This window comes from Poecilia reticulata, linkage group LG2 (assembly GCF_000633615.1).
Source record: "Poecilia reticulata strain Guanapo linkage group LG2, Guppy_female_1.0+MT, whole genome shotgun sequence".
In the NCBI taxonomy this organism is placed as follows: domain Eukaryota; kingdom Metazoa; phylum Chordata; class Actinopteri; order Cyprinodontiformes; family Poeciliidae; genus Poecilia; species Poecilia reticulata.
This window is the reverse complement of record NC_024332.1, coordinates 18,113,825-18,134,007: the sequence shown is the minus strand read 5'-3', so window position 1 is coordinate 18,134,007 and position 20,183 is coordinate 18,113,825. Positions and strand designations below refer to the sequence as shown.

The 20,183-nt window shown below is 38.4% G+C and overlaps 1 protein-coding gene across 3 annotated transcripts in view; it reads left to right on the top strand.

The window, feature by feature from the left end:
- Positions 1 to 5,007: 5,007 nt before the first annotated feature.
- Positions 5,008 to 20,183, top strand: part of sox1a (SRY-box transcription factor 1a) — a 111,634-nt gene continuing 96,458 nt past the window's right edge. Inside the window, exons 1-4 of one of the 3 annotated variants that reach the window (XR_001776299.1) lie at positions 5,008 to 5,624; positions 5,700 to 5,790; positions 5,896 to 5,973; positions 6,562 to 6,628. The gene's annotated coding sequence lies outside the window, so the exon portion shown is untranslated. The remainder of the gene's footprint in view (positions 5,625 to 5,699; positions 5,791 to 5,895; positions 5,974 to 6,561; positions 6,629 to 20,183) is intronic. The other 2 variants (XR_001776300.1, XR_001776296.1) reach the window with 2 other exon arrangements.

Here is a 20,183-nt window from a genome sequence, read left to right as displayed (position 1 = left end):
ATCGCTCCAGGTGGGTAGCTGTAGCCAAATAGTTAGTCACTATGTATGTATGAATAAAATAAAATGGAATAGAACAGATCAGGTGAACACAAAGGTGCTTATAAGAGTACTTATCTCATTGTCCATTGTATATCAGATTAGGACTAGTGGTTGTTTTAGAAAACAGTGAAACCATGTTAAAATTCAAAATGTATTGGCAGCCAATGCCGAGACTTTAAATTGTTAGCTGACCACATTTTGCACAAGTTTTCAGTAGATATGAGGGACATCGTTTGTTCTTAAAATCCCTTAGGTGTCACCCCTGAAAACGCTTACATGTTATCCAATGGGTCCAKGAGTACGCTGGTGTGCTCATGRTGATTAACGGGTTAAAGACCGCCTATCTAGCCTGTCCTTTTGGTTGCAAGTAACAAAGTGACAAAAGATCCCATTTAAAGCTAGCTCGATGCTAAGGTGTGTTATATGTCAGCATAAATCTGGTCTATGTGCTGAGCTTTTTCATGCCTGAATAAAAGTAAGGTTCCTGGAAAGAAAACGATTCATGACGGATCAYTCAATATACAAAACRGTGTCTAAAAATGTGTCAATTTCTGGCTTAGTATAATTATTTAAAACATTATTTGCTATTTGAATGATTTTATGTGTGGAATTAAACATTTCTCATATGTCTTTTAGAATAACTCATTATTTATCGACGCAGGACAATAAGAAGATGAAGAGATCCCTGGAGGAGGAGCAGAGGGCACGTAGAGACTTGGAGAAAGTTGTGCGGCGAGTACTGAAGAGCATTAATGACCCAGCGTGGGATGAGACTAACCTGTGAGCTTTATTGGTTGCATCCATCTGTAGCTTTGACAAAAAATTTACCAGCATACCTTTTGTGGACTTGATGCAAAATCTAAAATGCACACACTGGCTTAAAAAGGTAAAAACTTGTTCTGRGAATGAGGCTAAGAGTGGATTTACAAGCTGTTGGCTTTGTGTTTAAGACATTTTTTGGTGATATGTTCAGAAAATTAGGAATGTTGACCAAATGCCTCCTAATTACATTCCTTTAGGCAAAAAGCCAGTGTTGGAAAAAGAAATAATTTCAGCATTCGTCATGAATGTCTGTTGCTTTTTTTTTTTTTTGTAGGAAGGATCAACTGGAAAAATTAGACTTTTTTTTTTTTTTCTGTTTCTCTTGTTTACAGTCTTAACAGGATGACCATCATGTAGTGCATAAATGGTACTCCAATGGTGTTCATGATCATGAAGGCTTTGGACAAGTTGCTACTTGAACAATACTATTTCATAACCTCTCTAATGTTATTTAAAGTTTTATTGAATAATTTTGCAGGGATCTTTTTCGGACACAGGCTGCATCTGTTTTCATTTCAGCTTGTAGTGATTTCCCCCTTTTATTCCTTCCCTTTTGTCTTTATTGTTTGACCACTTTGCGGTACGACTTTCTAAGTGAATTGTACAGATATAAAGTTTGTACTGTGTGATGTAAATAATGCTAAAACATGAGCCTTTTCCTTTTGGAAATAAATGTTTATTAAAAAAAGGACTTTCAGTCACTGTTGAATATGGTCCAGACTGGTGAAGTTAAGGTTCCCTGACTTTTTAGTGAGTCACTAACAAAATAATATTGATAGAAGCTTGTGACTTGAAGTATGTATTGTGCCTTTCAAAAGTTTTTCAAGGTGATTAAAAAAAGCAAACGGGTGAAAAATCCTTTAGTCATGAGAACAAAATGTAACTTTTTTACCAACATGAAAACTAAGTGTGATGAGTATTCACCAAGTAATATTTTAGTATTTACTTATTTATTTCAAACAGGTTTAAAAAAAAACAAAAAAGACAAGAGAACAAGAAATCAGTAGGACAGAGAAAACATGTGCACTCATAACCAATAACAAAATAATTAGTTTACCACTACTTTTGTGTAGACTTATTTGATCCTTTTGAAGAAACACTGCAGAATACCCTTAACAAATCATTATTTTCATCTATTCTGCCTCGTTCCAGTTGTTTTGTTCCCTATGTGTATCCCACTCACCATAGAAATGTTTGCCTTTAGATCATGCTGAACATTAATGTTAAATATTTTAAAATCATCATACATTAAAGGACCATGATCTCAGGTAAGTTGAGTATGGAAAACTCTTTTACATAAAATGTGTAGAAATGCTGTGTGCAGGTTTACAGGGATGCCACAAATGATTCAGAATGATATTAAAAGGTAAGTCTGTAAATCTTTGGTATTTTGAAATGCTAGCTGAGAGAAACGACTTCGTAGAATTAATTTTTTTTCCCCATCAATTGTCCATAATTCTTGATACGCAATTCATGAAATATTTGCATAGTCATAGTAAGTTGGTTTTAGATCTAATAGTTGCCATGTAAAAGCCCTGTTGTTGCACACACGGACACATTTGACATTTTCATTTCACTTGGGTATCATCTTGCACTTGTTCCCTGACTTGATGACCAACATTGGTAGGTCAGGATTACTGTAACCTGGGTAACGCTTTGTAATTAGAGTGCTTTAACTATACKTTCTAATCTGTGTACTGTGTTTTTTCTGATGAGATCAATGTTGAGTATAAACTTTGTAAATCAGATCCACGTGGCTTGATTAACTCAAAGAGAAAACACAAAAATGACCTTAAAGGATTTTTTATTTTATTTTATAAAATTAGTTACAGTGCAGGCAAATAGACTGATGTGGCTATCTCATTGTCTGCATCTTGTGTGTGTACAACATCAGTGTTTTTTTGTTTGTTTTTTTTTCTCAGGAGGCTTTTCAAATCTATTGTGCATTCAGGTAATTGTGTCAAGCTTTGTGAAAGAGAYGATCCGATTCTCCGGCTGGATGAATAAGCACAGATGTCAACCTTCTCACTGTGACTCTCACCTTGTCCCCCTCACTAGTAATGAAAACGGAGGCTTCCTTTTGTTTCATGCTGAATATTCCCCTGTAGGAACAAAGCCACAATTCACATTGGTGAAGGAAAGCAGATCTTGGAAGATAAAGTGCCACGCTCTGACCTTGCGGTTTGACTCCTAGAAGGTGTTGGTRCTCCAGTTGAACATCAGCGCTCAGTTGTGAATCATTTCCTTCATATTTGGAAGYTTACTTGGATCTACAAAACCTTGTTTAATTTGGCAAGAAGATGCGTTTTCACATGAATCTGTTTCTGCACTGGAATAYTTGAATCCATTAGGTAAGATCTTGTTTCAGAGGTAACRGATTCAGAAGGGAAAGCCAGATGTGCCTCGCCCCAGTCCTGCTCATTCTGGAGGGTCCCAATGAGTTCCCAGGTCAGAGAGGCTCCAGAGTTCCTCTATCAAATCTTAACCCACTCTGGTTTCTTCTCCAAATTTGATAGAAATCCTCAGAGGAAGATGCCCAGAGTGCATCCTGATCAGTTGCTCAAAGCACATCATCGTATTCCTTTCAGTGTGTAGGAGCAGCAGCTTTTAATCCCAGCTCAACCTGGATGTCAATAGATTAGGGTTTTTAAACCTAATAATTGTGATAAAGATTTACCAYTTTGCTCCACATGYCTTCTGTCCTGTTTGACGGTGAACCACTGCCCTGGCTTTGAGTATTTTATAACCTCCAAGGTTTTCTCCCAGGATTTAGCTTCATCTATCACATCTGACGAKCTTTCCTGTCCCACCWCATGAGGCATCCACACAGCATGATATTGCCACCATTATGTTACAGACTTGGGATGATGTGTTCAGTGTTACTTTTTCAGTGCACACASCGTTTTGCGTGGGAGCTAAAAAGTTCATTCTTCCATAAGTTTGCTGTGATCCCAAACAGGACTCATGGCTGACTTGTTGCAAATCCTCCAAAAAAGCCCAATTTGTGTACAATAAATAGTCGTACCATTTACAGATGTGGATGTTTGTAAGGTTATGGCTACTTCTATGCTCWTTTTGACCGACATGCTAGTTTAAGCAGGTCAGTGTGTCTTCTAGATTTTTAGCTGTGCCAGACTCCAATTTTCTAAATTTAGATTGAACGCTGATCTTTTAGATGTACAGAGCTTAACTTTTATTGCTATACAATTTATGTGACTTCTGGGAAGGATACGAATGCAAAACACAGAACTTTATTTGTAAAACAAAGAGGAAAGGTTTTGAATCMTTTTTGTTACATTTCACAGTCATGCATAGTGTTGGTCTAAATCATAAAATATATCCGTTTGTAGAATCAGTGTGACGGAATGTGAAAAAAATCTGTGCATACGGTTCATTTCTCAATCCACTGTAAGATGCAGTCAGAGATTTCCTACAACTTTACAGAAACAAACCGAGGAGCGTTTTTCTCCCCGTCAAGAGACGTATTGTCAAAATCTCTGACCTGCCCCACCATATCCTCACTTTGACTGTTTCTTGTTACCAGGATGGAGTGACAGCTTGTCAACGYGCCTGCTCCATAATAAGACTCCGGCCTCCTCTGGCTGTTGCAGAACTCATAAAAAAAGAAAAAAGAAAGAGGAAGAAAAAGCATCAAGGTCTTCCACTCTCCTTCCTTCAGTCTTTTCTCTCTCTTCTCAAAGCAGAGAATCAATCAGCTGTACGCACACACATCCAAGCACACGACTCATTTCTTCTGCCTTCCCCTCCACTATTCAGCAGCCAGTGATCATTTAGACTTGACATGTATTGTGAAAAACTGAGCTGCTTTGCCTCTTTCTTCCTCTCTTTCTTTCTCTCCTTTTCTCTTTCAACTGTCTGTCATTAATGTCCAGGTCTTACAATGTACCGACGGAGGAGAGGAAGAAAGCGGAGAGTGAGGGATGAATTGATGGATGGGAGGATAAGCACTCTGTGTCCTTTCTTTAAAGATTTGTTATTGTACAGTACTGTCTCACAGTCATTTTTGGTTGGTGTTTCAGTCTGAAAGCCCATCCACGTGCTCTTTTGTATGGGAAAGCAATAAGGCCCCATTGAATGAAGCTGAATGGACCTGCCATCCTTAGGGGCTGAGGCCTGAGGACTCCTATTCTTTAGCCCCCAATCTAATTGGAGCTGAAATGAAATGGAGGTTTCTTATGAAAATAGGCTTTGTTTGGCTGCAAGGCTGGTAATTCATAAACAATAAGCAGGGCTCCATTGTGTAGATAATAATATATTCATGCCGCTGGAGATGGGGAGAAGGCAAAGCGAAGGCTGAGGATATATAAGGAGGATAGGCAGAGACAGCGATGGAGAGTGGAGGGGAGGAGGAAGACGAGGGGCTAATAGCAAACAGTGGGTCAAGGAAAATTGGTAATGGTTGGGTAGAGGCGAAGGATTTAATAGAGCAAGTAAAAGGACTTTAAGTGGGCAGGAGTGAGAAGTGAGTGGGAGTGAGGGAGGTGAAAATGACAGGAACGGGCGAGATGGACAAGATAAGGACGAGGCGGTGAGTGGGTGGGAGATTGGGAAATGGCTACAGGTGACTGGTTTCGGAGGAAGTGAGTAAAAGTATCATCAAAACTAGAGTGACGGGGAGCTGATAGAGACGAGCGGTCAAGTGCAGAGATGGAGCCAGAGGGAACGGTGGCAAGAGGATGCTGGTGTTACTGCTGAGGTTTGAAATCTGGAAGGAAGGAAGGAGGGAGGAAAGAAAAAAAAAGGTGAGCCATGTCTCTTCTTTGCTTCGCCGGTCCGCGCATATGATCTCCTCACTGTTGTCATGAATAATTCTGCAGGTCAAGGCTGTGCCTCTCTGTGGAGTTCAATCTTTCTGAAAGTGGGGGAAGAGTTTCTCACTTTCAAGGACACGAGAAAACAGAGCTGGACGTGAGTGCTGCCTGGAGATGCAGGCTGACTGAGGAGATTCCCCGCTTCCCATTAGAGGATCTACGCTGTCGTGACACTTAATATCTGTATTATTATATTACCTAGGAAATGCTTTGGATGCTACCTGAAAACATGGCTTCAAATGAAAACCTGCTGTACATCGGGGACACTTTTTTTGATACGGTAAGTAAATTTGAAGGAGCACTTTTTGAAGTGCACTTTAGTTTTTCTTGTTGTGTGCAATGCTAATGACTCATTCAAAGATTATAACTTTTTATTTTAGATAACTTTTCTGCACAATCTGTAAATGGTCATCTTTGATTAGATCACTTTTTTATAATGGACAATTGCAGACATGACAGGGAGATTTTATATTGTCAAAGAAAGCAATTTAAAAGTTCACTTGTCATTAAACACACCCACTTGAGGTTAGCTTTTAATACAACATTCAGTCTTCCACTTTTGTATTGAGCAACTTGTGATTTCARGTAATTCAGGTTTTATTATTCATGCTGTTCTATGAACTTTCAAGAAATATTTTCCTCTTTTGAACAAATGTCARTTGTTTTGAGATGGATCATTTACATTTAAACATTATAGAAAAAGAATCAAGCTATGAAAACAAGCAAATTAAATATTGATTTCAATAAATTGATATAAAAAAAATCTTCCTGTTCTTGTTTTAAAGTACTATATTTGCTGTAGTCCTGATCATAACTTCGGCGAAGTATTACCACACGACGGGCTGAGTTTTTTCATTTTGTCCACTAGATGGCAGCATTTATCAAGATGTTCATCAAATTCCATCACCTGTAGACGGAGAGCATCAGAGCTCTACGTGAGTCTTAAGCGATAAATTTGGACTCGGTGTAAAGCCACATTTCACTGGTCTAATATCATGAGGCAGATGTCCATGTTTCATTAAATATAATATACTGGCTTTCTGATATGACTATGACTAATTAGTATTGAAAAGCTGAGTATTTAATCGTGATTATACTTTGGGTTGATCCCATGGTAACTTGTCCACAAGATGGCAATGATGCATAATGAAAATACACATAACTGTATGTGTGAGTTTGCGCTGGCTTGTGTTGGAGAACTGAAAACGGACTTTCCACATACGGATGCTTTTGCAGATAACAAAGTGTAATCAAATTGCCTAATGCTCATACATAAAATTACGTTTTTGTGCATTGTCTGTATATTTGAGTGTAGTTGTTTGTTTTYCCCCCCACAAATTTCTCCATTTTGCCCTCATCTGTTGGAATCAGTGGTTTTATATTCCAGAGTTTAGATTTAAACCCTCTTAAAAGCCGGTGAAGATCAAAACATGCATATATTAAAACCCAAGGACATGGAGTCAACTTTCTTTTTGACATAGTCTTTAGCTACTTTGCGTTTCTCTATGCGACCAGAGCTGGATGTTTCCCCGCTGGGTGTTCTCTGCCTTGTTTTTGTTTATTTTCATGCAGCAGAGTGGTTGCTGGCGGAGCTGGTCACTACAAGTGGCTGGCATTCGGTGCCTGGTAATCAGGCTGTGGGCAAACTGGGTGGCAGTGCTTCGAATGGTTTGTTGGAGATTATCCCAAAATTATCCATGAATTATCCCCCAGAATTACGCCATTCCAGTCACCATTGATGGAAACTGGGAAGAGGGAGAGCGTTGGACTGAGTAGGGGTGTGTGTGTGTGTGTGTGTGTGTGTGTGTGTGTGTGTGTGTGTGTGTGTGTGTGTGTGTGTGTGTGTGTGTGTGTGTGAGTGAGTGTAGGCACACACAAACTGTTAGACAGATTTGGATGGAGCAGCACTGGTCTGCATGTAGTGTAACAGTGTGTGCATGTCTCTAATGATTCTGGCAGTGTTGGTACATTGGGGTAATGGAGCATGTTAATCCACATCAAACAGCTATTAGCAGTAGATTTTACTTGTAAAATTACTGGTTATGCTGACGGGGAATGCAAAATAAAGACTATCTTACATCACTGTTGCTCAGTCGACTGCTTTTCAAAATGCAAAAAAATATAACTTTGCTTCATAATGCCTCTACATGCTTGTATAAACTGCCTTTAGAAGTACTCATGCAACCCAAATATTTTCACATTTTTACCCTGAAACCATAAACATCAATGTATTTTTGTCAGATCAACACTCCACAGTGCAGAATTGTGATGTTGGGGGGGATGTGGGGGATTATACATGATTTTCCAAGGTCTTTATAAACAAAGATGAAAAAATGCAAAGCATTTGTTTTTGTTTTCCAACTCTCTGAGTCAATAATTAGTGGCAGTATCCTTCTGTGCTGTTACAGCAGCAGATCTTCAGGAGCAGGTTTCTACCAGCTTTGCAAATCTAGAGCCTGAAATCATACTACTTTGCAAAAACAAGCACAGGCTTGATTGGATCTAGATCTTGACTTAGGCCTAGTTTATGATTTGAAGTTGCTGTGAGCCACGTCATGGTAACTCTGGCTCCATGTTCAGGTTCCCACACAGATTGGAAGTTGAACCTCTWTCCAAGGTTTATGGATCCTTTTGCAGCAGGTCCAACAGGTTTTCCTCCTACCCTGAATGTTGCTTCAACTGTGACCTAATTCTCACTCTGCTAAATAAAACCATCCCAACCGCATGATGCTRCCACCACCGTGGTTCACTACAGGGATGTTGAATTAAAGCTGCTTTTTCACAGCGTGTAACTTTTCACATGTTCATCAAAACATGTGATTTCTGCAACTCCTCCAGAGTTATWGTGAGGCTTTTGGTTTCTTTTTTGGATAAATCATCTCCTTGTACAGGTGAAGTATCACGTCTTCATTGGATTGTCGATGTGTCATATTCGTTCTAGTGTTTGATTGATGAATTGAATGAAGTGCAGTGAAATGTTTAAAGTTTTGGATATTGTTTCTGAACCTAACTCTTCTTTCTTACTGATCTGTCTGTTTTTTTTTTCTCTACCAAAACCTCTGAATCCTTCACAGAACAGCTGGATGTGTGATGATAATGAACTACATACAGTTTTAAGTGTAGGTGCTTTTTGAGACTGTTTGTTGCTCTCGCTTGTATTTAGAGGTGTCRGTGTAGATGGGGTTAAATGTTTCTGATTTTTACTGGTTAAAATGTTGGAAAACTATGTATCCTTTTCCTTCCACCTTGCAATTATGTGCTACTTCCTTCTGTATGTTGTATTACAGCTTGCAGCTGTAATACAACAAAATTAGGAAACATACTCTTGCAAGGCACTGCAAATGTGAAATATAAGTAAATTCTCATRCAAGATAATTTTCCCCAGAGCTACAGGTTCTTGTACCTGTTATTATTTTTTTATTGTGTGGTTTCTGTCGGTGTCATTAAAGTCTGAGCAGACACACTGTCTGCTGGGGTTCCAGAGGGATGAATGGTGCGGCTGAACCTCTCTGCGATAAGTGTTCCACAAACAGGTCCGCAGATTGTCCTCTGAGCCATTTTCCGCAGACTGAGAACACAAATTATCCTCTGCATTCATTCCCTAAACAGACCGCCGGTGGCGCAGACTCAACGTAGTTTGTTGTGGCTCRGTTTTCTCTGTTTTCTTGTGCCTTGGCTGCACGCAGCAATGCTTACACTCAAGATGGGATAACAAATGCGGGCTTCTCTCTCGCGAGCTCGTAAACAAAGGCCAAATGCAACGCAGGCGAATAGAATAAACGCACATCTATGGCGAGGTGAGAGAACAATTAGGTTTAGAGGGAAACAGAGACGCACAGACTGGTGAGGACGAGGGAAACGGCAAGAGGCAGAGGGGCCAAAAAGAGGGAGAGGCGGAGGTGGTGAAAGGTTAAGTACTCTCTCTTTTTTTGGATGCTGTACTTCCTGCGGGGCCTTGTTCCTTGACCTGCTGGTTAGAGGAGAGAGGTTAAAAAAAATCTCGAGCAAGAGGAAGGAGGGTAGAAAAGGCTAAAGCTGCATGCGAGGTAGCAAGGTGAGAGGTGGAAGAGCTAAAATGGGAGGAGTATTTGCCTCCGGCTGATGGGGAACAATTGGACACGTAAGCTGGCGCGYGCACACACACACTCACACTCAATTGCAGAAACAAAATGGACATTCTCACACACACATGCAAACGCGCGCACACTCAGGACTTCAGGCCCAGCAGGCGTATGAACTTCAGTGCAGTTGTTGCCATGGCGATACACTGAGTTGCTGACCCCCTGACTCCATTTTTCCTGCCGCTTGGCTATTGAAAGAGATGATTGACAAGTGTCCAAATGTCAGCCGACCCAGCCTGGCCACACAGATGGAGGAGGGGTGCGTCTGTGTGTGTATGTGTGTGTAGCAATTTTATGCTACTTTCACTCACAGGGTGGGAATGTGTGTGCATTGTGGGCATAGATACATGCAGATATTTAAGTACATTTACTTCCTTTGAAACTGAAAAAGGACCTTAAACAGCAATCACAACAAATTGCCCACACCCTGATGCTAACAATACGCCGAGCAAAGACATCAGCAGAGATAAACACGCGCATAACGTGGACGTATTCATGTGTGAGCACATATATCCTGACTCGCACAAAGAAAGCAGTCAAATAAAGTCCTTTTGTATGCAGGACAGGGTCGTATATTTGGTTTGTCTTTTGAGCTGCACCGATAATCCATTCAGTGGGACGTGGGATTGACAGTGGCTATTCAGCTTTTTTTTTTTTTTGTGTGTGTGTGTGTGTGTGTGTGCGTGAGTTTTGTGTTCTGTTCTGCTGCGTGTATGTTTAATTGCACACCATTGATCCAAATACATTGAGTTTTAATAAGAAAATAAGTCTCACGTGAAAATATTTAGCTTTTTTTTTTTTTCTTTATATTTCTAACACAGTTCCCTCTCGCAACTCCTGTTTTGTGGTGTGTCCACTCTCACTTTTGTCTCTCACTGTCTCATTGTGTGMGGGCTTGAAGGGATCGGCCTTATCTTGATCACCCACAGCAACACATTAACCTCTCTTCCCTTATCTCTACACTGGTCATTAGTGCCAAAACCCTTAACGTCCTATTGACGGAGGCCACAGAGCTGTGTGTGTGTAGGTGTGTGYGTGTGTATGTTGAGTTATTGTAAGAGACGTCGATGGGATCTGCTGAGCTGGTGATCTGAGGCGATAACATTATTAGCATTTTGTCTGCATGCCGAGATGTAAGTGAGAGTGACAAAGAGTAAATTGCAGAGGGATATTCTACACTTAATTACAGGAGTTTTAAAATACATCGTTTGTGATTTGACGGGACAGAGATTCCATTTCGTCGTCACCTTCGCCATGTGTGAAATGCCTTAAAAATGAATGCCTTTTTTAGAGCAGGACAAACGCATGGTAAAGAATTTTGAAACATCCTAACTTTAACTTGTGCATTTTTTGTGTTTTTCAAAAAACTGGACATCATTAACTATTTAGAAAATAMAATAAGCAGSTATTTGAAAACCTACTAAAATATTACAAACTAAATGCAATCGAAACATTTTTATTTCTACTTTTATTCCATTGATCCAAGAGTTTACAAAACTGTGACTACGTTTCAAAACATTCTGTTTGGATTCGGTACAAATATGACAGAGACRCCGTTTCGCCTTAGCAGCTCTTTTGTAAATATGAGAACTCAAATTTATTTYGCCACTATCCACAGTCAGCAAAGTAAATGAGGCATGTTGTAAGAGAAATGCAGCAAAGAGTTCATCTTCTCAAAGATCCAGTTGGTCCCAGGTTCTGCTGGATGTTTGTCCGGGTGAAGGGGAGTTTTTCTTTCCTTCTGCTACATGCATGTTCAGTTTGAGGGAATTGCTGCACAGTTASCAACTCKGTGCACTCGACTGTCCACTGAYGCTACATTTTCTACCAGTGGAAGTGATTGCTGCAASTCAATGACTCGTTGTGACARACTGGATTTCCTTAGGTAGTAAACATTTKAATCTCTTTGAATAATAAACTGAAGATGAYTTCAATAACCAAACTGGAATATAGGTAATTGACTGTAAACTTGTGCGTATTACCTGCCTATCAAAAACTTGATATCTTGCTAAATGCTGATGGAACTTTTAATGGAGCTTTGAATATGTAAAATAATCTATAATCCACCGTTGGGTGTGGTGGAGAAACTGATACTTTTGGCTTGTTTCCCTTCGGCACTGAGACCCTTGATGGTCACTGCAAAAACAGAGAACCCTACCAAGTATTTTTACGTCTTGTTTCTAGTGCAAATATCTTATTACCCTTGAAATAAGACAAAAAATAACTCATCAGCAAGATATAGAAGATTTCTTTAAGTAAATAAGTCCTTAATATTGATGAAAATGTTCTAGTTCTACTGGCARATAAATTTACTTACAACAAGACAATTTCCCCATGTTAAAAGTTAAATAATCTGCCAATGGGACTAGAACTTTTTCATCAATATTAAGGAATTATTTACTCAATACTCAAGACAAGTAACCTATCCTGAAAAGTAACCTATCTTACTGATGAGTTACTTTTCAGTTAGTTTTGTTTTAATTTATGTAAATGAAGATATTTGTACTAGAAACGAGACAAAAAATATACTTGGTAAGATTTAGTGTTTTTGCAGTGTCCATATGGCATGGTGTTGCAGCAGGAGATTTTAAATATTTTTTTAGGTTCTGTGTATCAAAAAGTTGAAARTGGGTCACGATGGTCTTTCAACAGAAAAATGTTCCTGTTGAGAGAAGTTCCAGCGCTCTGGAGGATCTAGAGAAGTTGAGGAATRGTTGAAGACCCATCTTTCATTAGYGGCAAATTAAAAAATATATTTACATATATTTTCTGTTGGAGATTATGCTGTACTCCAATAAAGATTTTTTACACATCTTTACCAGGGGTGTCAAAAAATCCAAGAATGCTCTATGAGTTGCTTCTTTTASTGCTTCGTCTCAAGCGGCTGTCAACATCAAGTGCACCACAAATTTAGCCAGTTCAGTATGTCTTTTATTTATTTATTTTTCTTCACATTTGGATATCAGGTATTGCAGCAGTAGTATAATTTATCTTAAATATGGGCTCGCCGGTCCTACTTGGTTTCAAAATAAAAGCAAGCAMATTAGAAAATGTATGTCTGCATAAATTCTTTTTTTGCGATGCTTTTTCGTTTAGTGTCACAGCATAGTTATTATTCTGAATGGGGAAAATTATATTGAATTGCAAGTGTTCATGTTAAAGACGTACGGTCCTTAAAAGCCTATTTGCTCAGAAACCCCTTTACTGACAGTAACTGTGAATAAAATGTAAGCATTCAGTTTTGAGGTAAACGTGTCCCTCTGCTTGTCACTAAATGCAGTACTTATCTCATGTGTCTCTGCTTTCTGTCTTATCCCAGCCATTCGTGTGTGTGTGTTGCAGCGAGGCTGACAATCTAACAGGTTAAAAGAATAATAGCAACTCTATTTACCGCCAAACAGCCTCTCATCCGCTCAAAATTGCATTTACTCCATTGCACAGACACACTACGGGATGTGCGCTCTGAGCAGAGTGGGAGAGTCCCCACTCTGCTCTAATATTTAGGTTGAAACAGTCATGTGTTGGAGTGAGCCCTCCTCTTGTCCTCCTCTTCAACGCAAAGCACTGTTAACCACCGGCACTCTCTCAGAGAGGAATACACTGACCGCACTTATTGTGCTCTGGATGTGCTGTGTGAGTGAGTGCTTTGAGAGAATGAAAATATTAGGACTACTATAATCCTCCAAGGTTAAGGATTCTCTGCTCTGTAAATGTTTTTGTTCTCACTGGCTTTTTTTTTTATATTTTTTTTAACTTTATTATAATTTGTTAAATTCTCATTTTTCGTGTTCTTAATGTGGTATTTTCTTTCATTTGAAACACTTAAAAATGTAATTATGTTTTGCCGATAAGAACACATGACCCATATTGTTATTTTTAATCCATTTGCTGCACTCAACTTTTCTCTACAAATCTGTCAACAATGTAGATATAATTTAAATTGCAAATGCTTCCCAAGGCCATGGAACATTTTTTTTTTTTTTTTTGCTGAAACACTGCAAGATCAGTGAAGCTGCAGTTTTAAATTAGGTTTATATTAACAAAGAAATATTGTTAATTATGTACTCTGAAAAGGAAACTAARAGTGTATTGAATTTTGCCCAATACAATTATCCAATTTTGATAAGAATTTATGTTGGTTAATACAATATGTTCAAAAGCTTAGGTTACACCTTTGTTTCTTTTTGTAATAAATCTTACAAAGACATTTTTTAAATAATTCAACTAAAATATTGACTCGGTTAGCTTTTATTCTGATATGTTTATATTTGTTTAATTAGAAGTGAATAGATCAATTTAGGGAAGTCTAAGAATTGCCACGAGTCTTTTAAATGAGAAAATATCTCCAAAAATATMCTTCAGTATCCATCTTTAACTATATGTGCTAWTGCTAAATGCTAAAGTTGTTCTTCWCCTTTGTAGAATAGATTTCAAAATGTTTACCTATTTTAGTCACTCTTTATGGTTTGACTAGTTTATTAATGTTGCTAATGCAAAGTCAAACTTGTTAGTAAGGAGAGGATTTTAACCCTGGGGAAGCTGACAATAATAAACAYGTTTGATGTGKTTCTCTGGGAAAATGTTCTTTAGAATACGTTCTATTTCTTTTTGTGGTTTGTTTACAATATCAATAACATTTCATGCCTTCAGTCAGTTAGCGGCAATGCAAACCAAGTAACTAACTAACTAAACTTACTAGCAAGCTGAGCTTCATTGCTGGTTGTCAAGACAGATTTTGCCAACAGATTGTAGTGGTATGTTACTATTTTGGTAACATCATGCCTTTAATACTTTAGCAACCTTGTTGATGCTAAARTTGAACTTGCTGTGAGCTGAGCTTCTTAATAATGAAACAATCTTTGCAAAATATTGACCCAACTGTACTGTTTATTGTTTTCAGGTAAATGTTCAAATTGTTAAAATAGTTTCAACATGTCTTTACTTGTTCAGTATTGTTTTGTCTTAACAAGCGCAGCATCATTAGCGGGTTGTTGGCCAATTGTTTCCAATGAACGGTGCATTTAAGTCTAGTTGTTGTAGGACAACCCCTTAAAAATAGATATTTTTAAAGTTTGTAACTGGTTCAGTTTTAGATCTTAATTATGAACCTTGTTTTGTTTCTTATAGGAAGATAAGCTAAAAAAATTAACTTGGCAACAAGAATTTTTCAGTTACAGTTGAGTAAGCTCATGATAATCACTCGAGAGTTGGATTTATTATTTAGGTGTTTTTCAGCTGCCAAGGTTACATACGTTTTGCTCAGAAATACCTGAATAAAACGTGAAAATTACTACACTAATTTCATTAATGTATTTTGTAACAGTTTTATCAGTGAATATGCTGAACACACACAGATCTGTTTCACTCTTTTACCCTCCATGTGCTTTCTAAAAGTTGGGAACAAACAAAAACTCCAATCCAGCTAATGTAAAGAGTACAGTAACTGTGTGAAAATAAGAAATGCAATTTAAAAACGGCTTACCTCTCTCTTTTATTTGCATTTCCATCCTGCTTAGATTTCTTATGCAGCACTGATTAAAGGTGTGTGTTCCCTCTCAGGAACTTTTTTTTGTATACGGTGTTAGCAGGTGCACTTTATGGAATTTGCCTGTACAGGTGCGGGTGCGCTCGACGCGGGTGCAGGTTTAACTCTCGTCTCCGTTCCTGAGGTGTAACGATTTCGGTCTGCGGCTCAGTCATGCAGTGCTCGTGTTCAAACATTGATGGCGCTGCTGCTGCATTGTGATTAATCACAATGGGAGCTATACTGTGGATCCACTCACCGCCCAGCATTACATTAGGGGACATTATCTAAATACTCAACAAAGTGAAATTGAATTTAGGACTCCCGCTGCACACACACACCGACACACACATGCACCTCCTCCTTCCACTCTGCAGGCTCAACCAGCCCGCTTCAGGATCCCATTCTCTCCTTATTGTTGGGGGGGTTGGGGGGTAGAAGGTGGGTTAGTTGAGCAGGATCCTCCAGTCCTCATCCACTTTCAAATTGAATCAGCCTCAATTTGACCTTTTATGTCCCAGAATCCGCTACAGATGTACAGTATGTGCACACAAGCGAGATTTGACACATGTCTGTGTGTGCACCCATGTGTGCCCCCGTGTCAGCTCACATTGCTCCCGGTGAAGTGGGAAACAGCATCTCCCCATTTGCTACAGAATAGACCAATTAGTGTTTAGCAACAGAGCAGGAACCCGCGTGAATGTGTCATTGATTAGCAGGATTTAGCTAATCATCACATCTCATAAACTCACCCGTTAATGTCAGCTGGATCTCCTGYGGTACGCCTCCTTCTCCCTTCCTCAATCCGTCCCTCTGTCTGCTTTCCTTCTCCTTTCAAGACCCCTCTTCCCGTCTTGCCTTTTCCGCACTTGTACTTTTGCCCATCTGCCACAGTCTGTCTTCTCTCTCCTTTTCTTCCTCTTCTTCTCCCTTCAACTCAAGTTCTTCCTTCCTCTCTTTGCCCTTTCTTCTCCTTTTCTTTCCTGCAAGACTGGAGGGTGTACAGTAGAAGAAGCGGAGCGGATGCAGGTTTTCCTTTTGGATTTTTTGTGTGCTATTTTTAAAGAAAATGAGCGCTTTTTAATTTTGATTTTTTTTTTTTCCTTTAAGCAGTCGGTTTATCTCTTAAGGTTGTGTGTTCTTATTAAGCTTGGTACCTTTTTATGTTTCTCATTTTAGGATATTAAGTTATATTTAGCATTTGAAGAAAGTAGAATCTCTTTCACTTTTAGATATTTGGGACTATGGTGAATTCATCAAAAACACCTATGTAATTAAAATTTTCTCTTGATTTTTTTTTGTGTTAAAGACTTTAAATGGGTTAACAAAATAATCCAAGGCAAATATTTTTTATTAAATATATATTACAATTAATCATCAATAATTAATTTGCATAAATGATATTTGTCATCTGGATTCCCTTTCATTTCAAACACCTCAAAAATCAAATTTAAATACCAAAGTTTAAAGATCCACAACTTATGTCAGCATTTAAAACATCCATGATCAAAATGATGTTTTAATCTGATTGTTTCCATGAAGAAACCAAGAAGCTGAAAAACAACCACAGCAATAAAATGTTCTTTACTGTTTCATAAAATGTCACTTACCTCCTTAATCATACATTCMATGTTTTCGTTTTGGTAATATAAACATTGTGGAACATTCATGTCAACAAAATGTCTTTTTTTTTTTTTGAATTTGAATTTTAAAATGTTTAAATATCAAAAATAATCACAAGTAATTCAGAGGTTAGATTATCAGAACCGTTTAGTTTTAGAAATAAAGTTCAGTTTTACGGCATCGCTATGCTGGGACTGAGATTAATCACTCTGTGTTTTATTTCACTTGGTTGATTTTCTTCTACTGTAAGTTTTATAACATTGTAATGTTTTCTTTTGAAGTCAGGAGCAGATTACAAACCAGGGAAATGAAAAATAAATTGCAATTTAATTGTAAAAGAACCTGAAGCTATCGATGGCGTTACCTTAAAAAYCACTATAGAGAAAAAAAGCAAGAGCACATAAAGTATACATAGGTTAAAAAAAAATCAAATAAAAAATACATCTATGTGAACACAAGTATTGGTGACTCCCTTTTACGTTTTGTGGTAGAGGGAAATATTATCTTTGTTGAGTCAAGATGGGAAAGATGAATTTAGCTCATATTTATTTGAGTTTCTTTTTTCCATTTTCTTAACCTTTTATTCCTTTTTTTATTTATTCGTCTTAATATAGCTTTCGGAACGCTTTTATTGATTAGTTATTTTGTGGCGGTGACAATGCTGTGGACCACTGGAGCAGTTTGTTGTCATTTTTAAGTTTATTTTTGGAAAAATTAATTGGTTTTCTTCACAAATAATAAATTGAACATTTAGAGAAAAAATAAAACTATAAATAAAATACCATGATGTTTTTTTAAAAAAGAGGCTGAATTAAACTGCTGTTTTTGAAGCTTTCTGTGTTGAGTGACAACTATTAGTTATCATATTAATTAACATCTGCTTGACAGCACATGGTAGCCAGCTGGAAGCATGAAGGCGGACGTGTGGCACGCATGTGGTTGCGTGTGTGTGTGCGTGTGTGTGTTAAAGGTTTCAGGGTGGAGGGTGAGGGGAGAGGGGATCACACCGTTTGATTTGTTGTGTTGCTAATGTGACACTGATTATACAGGTCAGAGTAAAACAAAGCGGCGAAACGTTGCGATGCTAATACAGACGCTGTGATAACAGGGTTGTCGTCTCAGGCGCCCAGCTCGAGTGCAGATCTGCAGATATATACCTTCATGAGAACATATACACTTGCATGCACTCTTTCTTGTGCAAAGACGCACACCAGCACTCTCTACGCACACACATTCACATGTCAGAAAAAGAAGAAAAAAAAACTCTCTCTCTCTGTTCCCCTCTCTCTCTCTCTCAATGACTTCAGCAAACCACACAGAGCCTTTTTTTTGTGAGAGGTAGACTGTTGCCATGGAGAGACAAGGTTAGTGAATTTGACCTATGCTATCATGCTAGCTTTGGTCCCGCAGCTGTAATTTCAAATGAGAGAAAAAAACATGTGTTTCTCACTGAATTGATTTATCCCTATGTTTATGAGTAGATAAGTGCAGTGATGCTTAGATGGAGGGTTATTTTCATGGGGTGACTCTTTTGTGTGTATTGTGTTTATCTAGGCCACTGTCGATGTAGGGAGTACTGTAGCTCTTTTGCTCCCAGCGGGGGGGCCTCTTTTTGTGCTTGTGTGTACGGGTTCCTTTCCTCTGTGTGTGCCTGCAATTTGTTTGTGTTTATTTTGTGCACCATTCTCCTCCGCAGGTACAGCGAAGGCATGGGACACATTGTGATTTATGGAGAACGGTGAGTGATCAGACTGCCCTTGTGGCACTGACGAAATGAAACACAATGAGACGGACAAAGTAGACGCGACTAAAGAAACATGGAGTGCGCTTGTTCTGGTTTCGTCACTGTGCAACCTCTTCCTTCGCTTGGGTCGAGCCAGACTTGTGGCCTTGATTCTGAACTCTTCTGTCCCTAAAATCATCCAGTCCTAAGCTGTTCCACGCAATAAATCCGGAGTAGCACCATATGTGTGCATGAGCATCATACAACATGGAAAATATTTGCTGAGCAGTATTTGATCAGTGTTTTTCTATTGAACCCATTGGCCTAGAATTCATACTAGATGTTGGTAGCAACCAAAGTAATCCATAAGTACGAAGAAATCACCAGAAATCTGTCAAAAATTAAGCTACGAGCAATCTTTTAGAATGACACCGAATAATAAAATAGAAAAAAACCCTCTTTGCTCGTGGTAACTTTATGATATCTACTTTGTGGAGGTACGAGTTATGTGCACTGCTCAGATTTGATATTAATCCATTTTTTGAAAATTACTTTAGACATTGAAAGCTCTGGAGGCCTCTTTGACGCAATTTGATCATAAATTATTTTCCGTTGGATTCGAGTCTGATGACTAAAGGAGCTACTCTGGCACCTTTGTTTTCTTTCTCTGGAAGCAGTTGAGACTCTTCCACCTTGTTTTTGGATGATTAACATGCTGACAAACCCTCACGTCGTTTAGTCTTAAAAATCTTAGCAAGAAAGTGGTGGTACATTTCTCCATTCATGCTTTTCTCAGTGAAATGGACATTTATTAGCACCATATTCTGAGAAGCAGCCCAATTCCACACATGGTGTCTTTGGAGGATGTAGAATACAATTTCTTCTCTAAACATGCTGTGTACAATCACATCTGGATGGTTTAGCTTTAGTCTCATCTGATTGAACTATATTTTTCTATTATTTCATCAGGTTATTTTGCTGTAAAGCTTTGAACAAGCATCAATGTCCTTTTTCTTCAGCAGTGGAGTGTTGTGCTGTGAGCAGTGGAGTGTTGTGCTACTCGTTTTTTTGGAAATGTAATTCCAGTTCTTTCTTAAATCTCCSAATGACTGGAAATTGTGATTTCTTTTCTGGTCATTGTTCATGGCCTCCAGGGTGCTAACTGGAACATTTTGAAGTTCAAAATATGTCTGTAACCAATGTTAACATCTGATTTTGCAGAAATAATCCTTTTGAAGGTCAATCTTGCTGTGACCATATGAGATACTACTTGAGTGATATCTTGGTATTGAGAAACCTTTCAATAGGACATCATTTAGGACTTAACCAACCAGTATTAATTGCTTTATAAATGCGTAAAGATTTCAGGTATATTCTTGGCTTTCTATGCAACTATTTTTCTTCATATTTATTCCCGAGGCTTTTGATTTCTTTGTGAGAGTAAATTACTTTAATTGTTACCAAATTGTGGTGTAAATTTCATTTGATTAACCCCATGA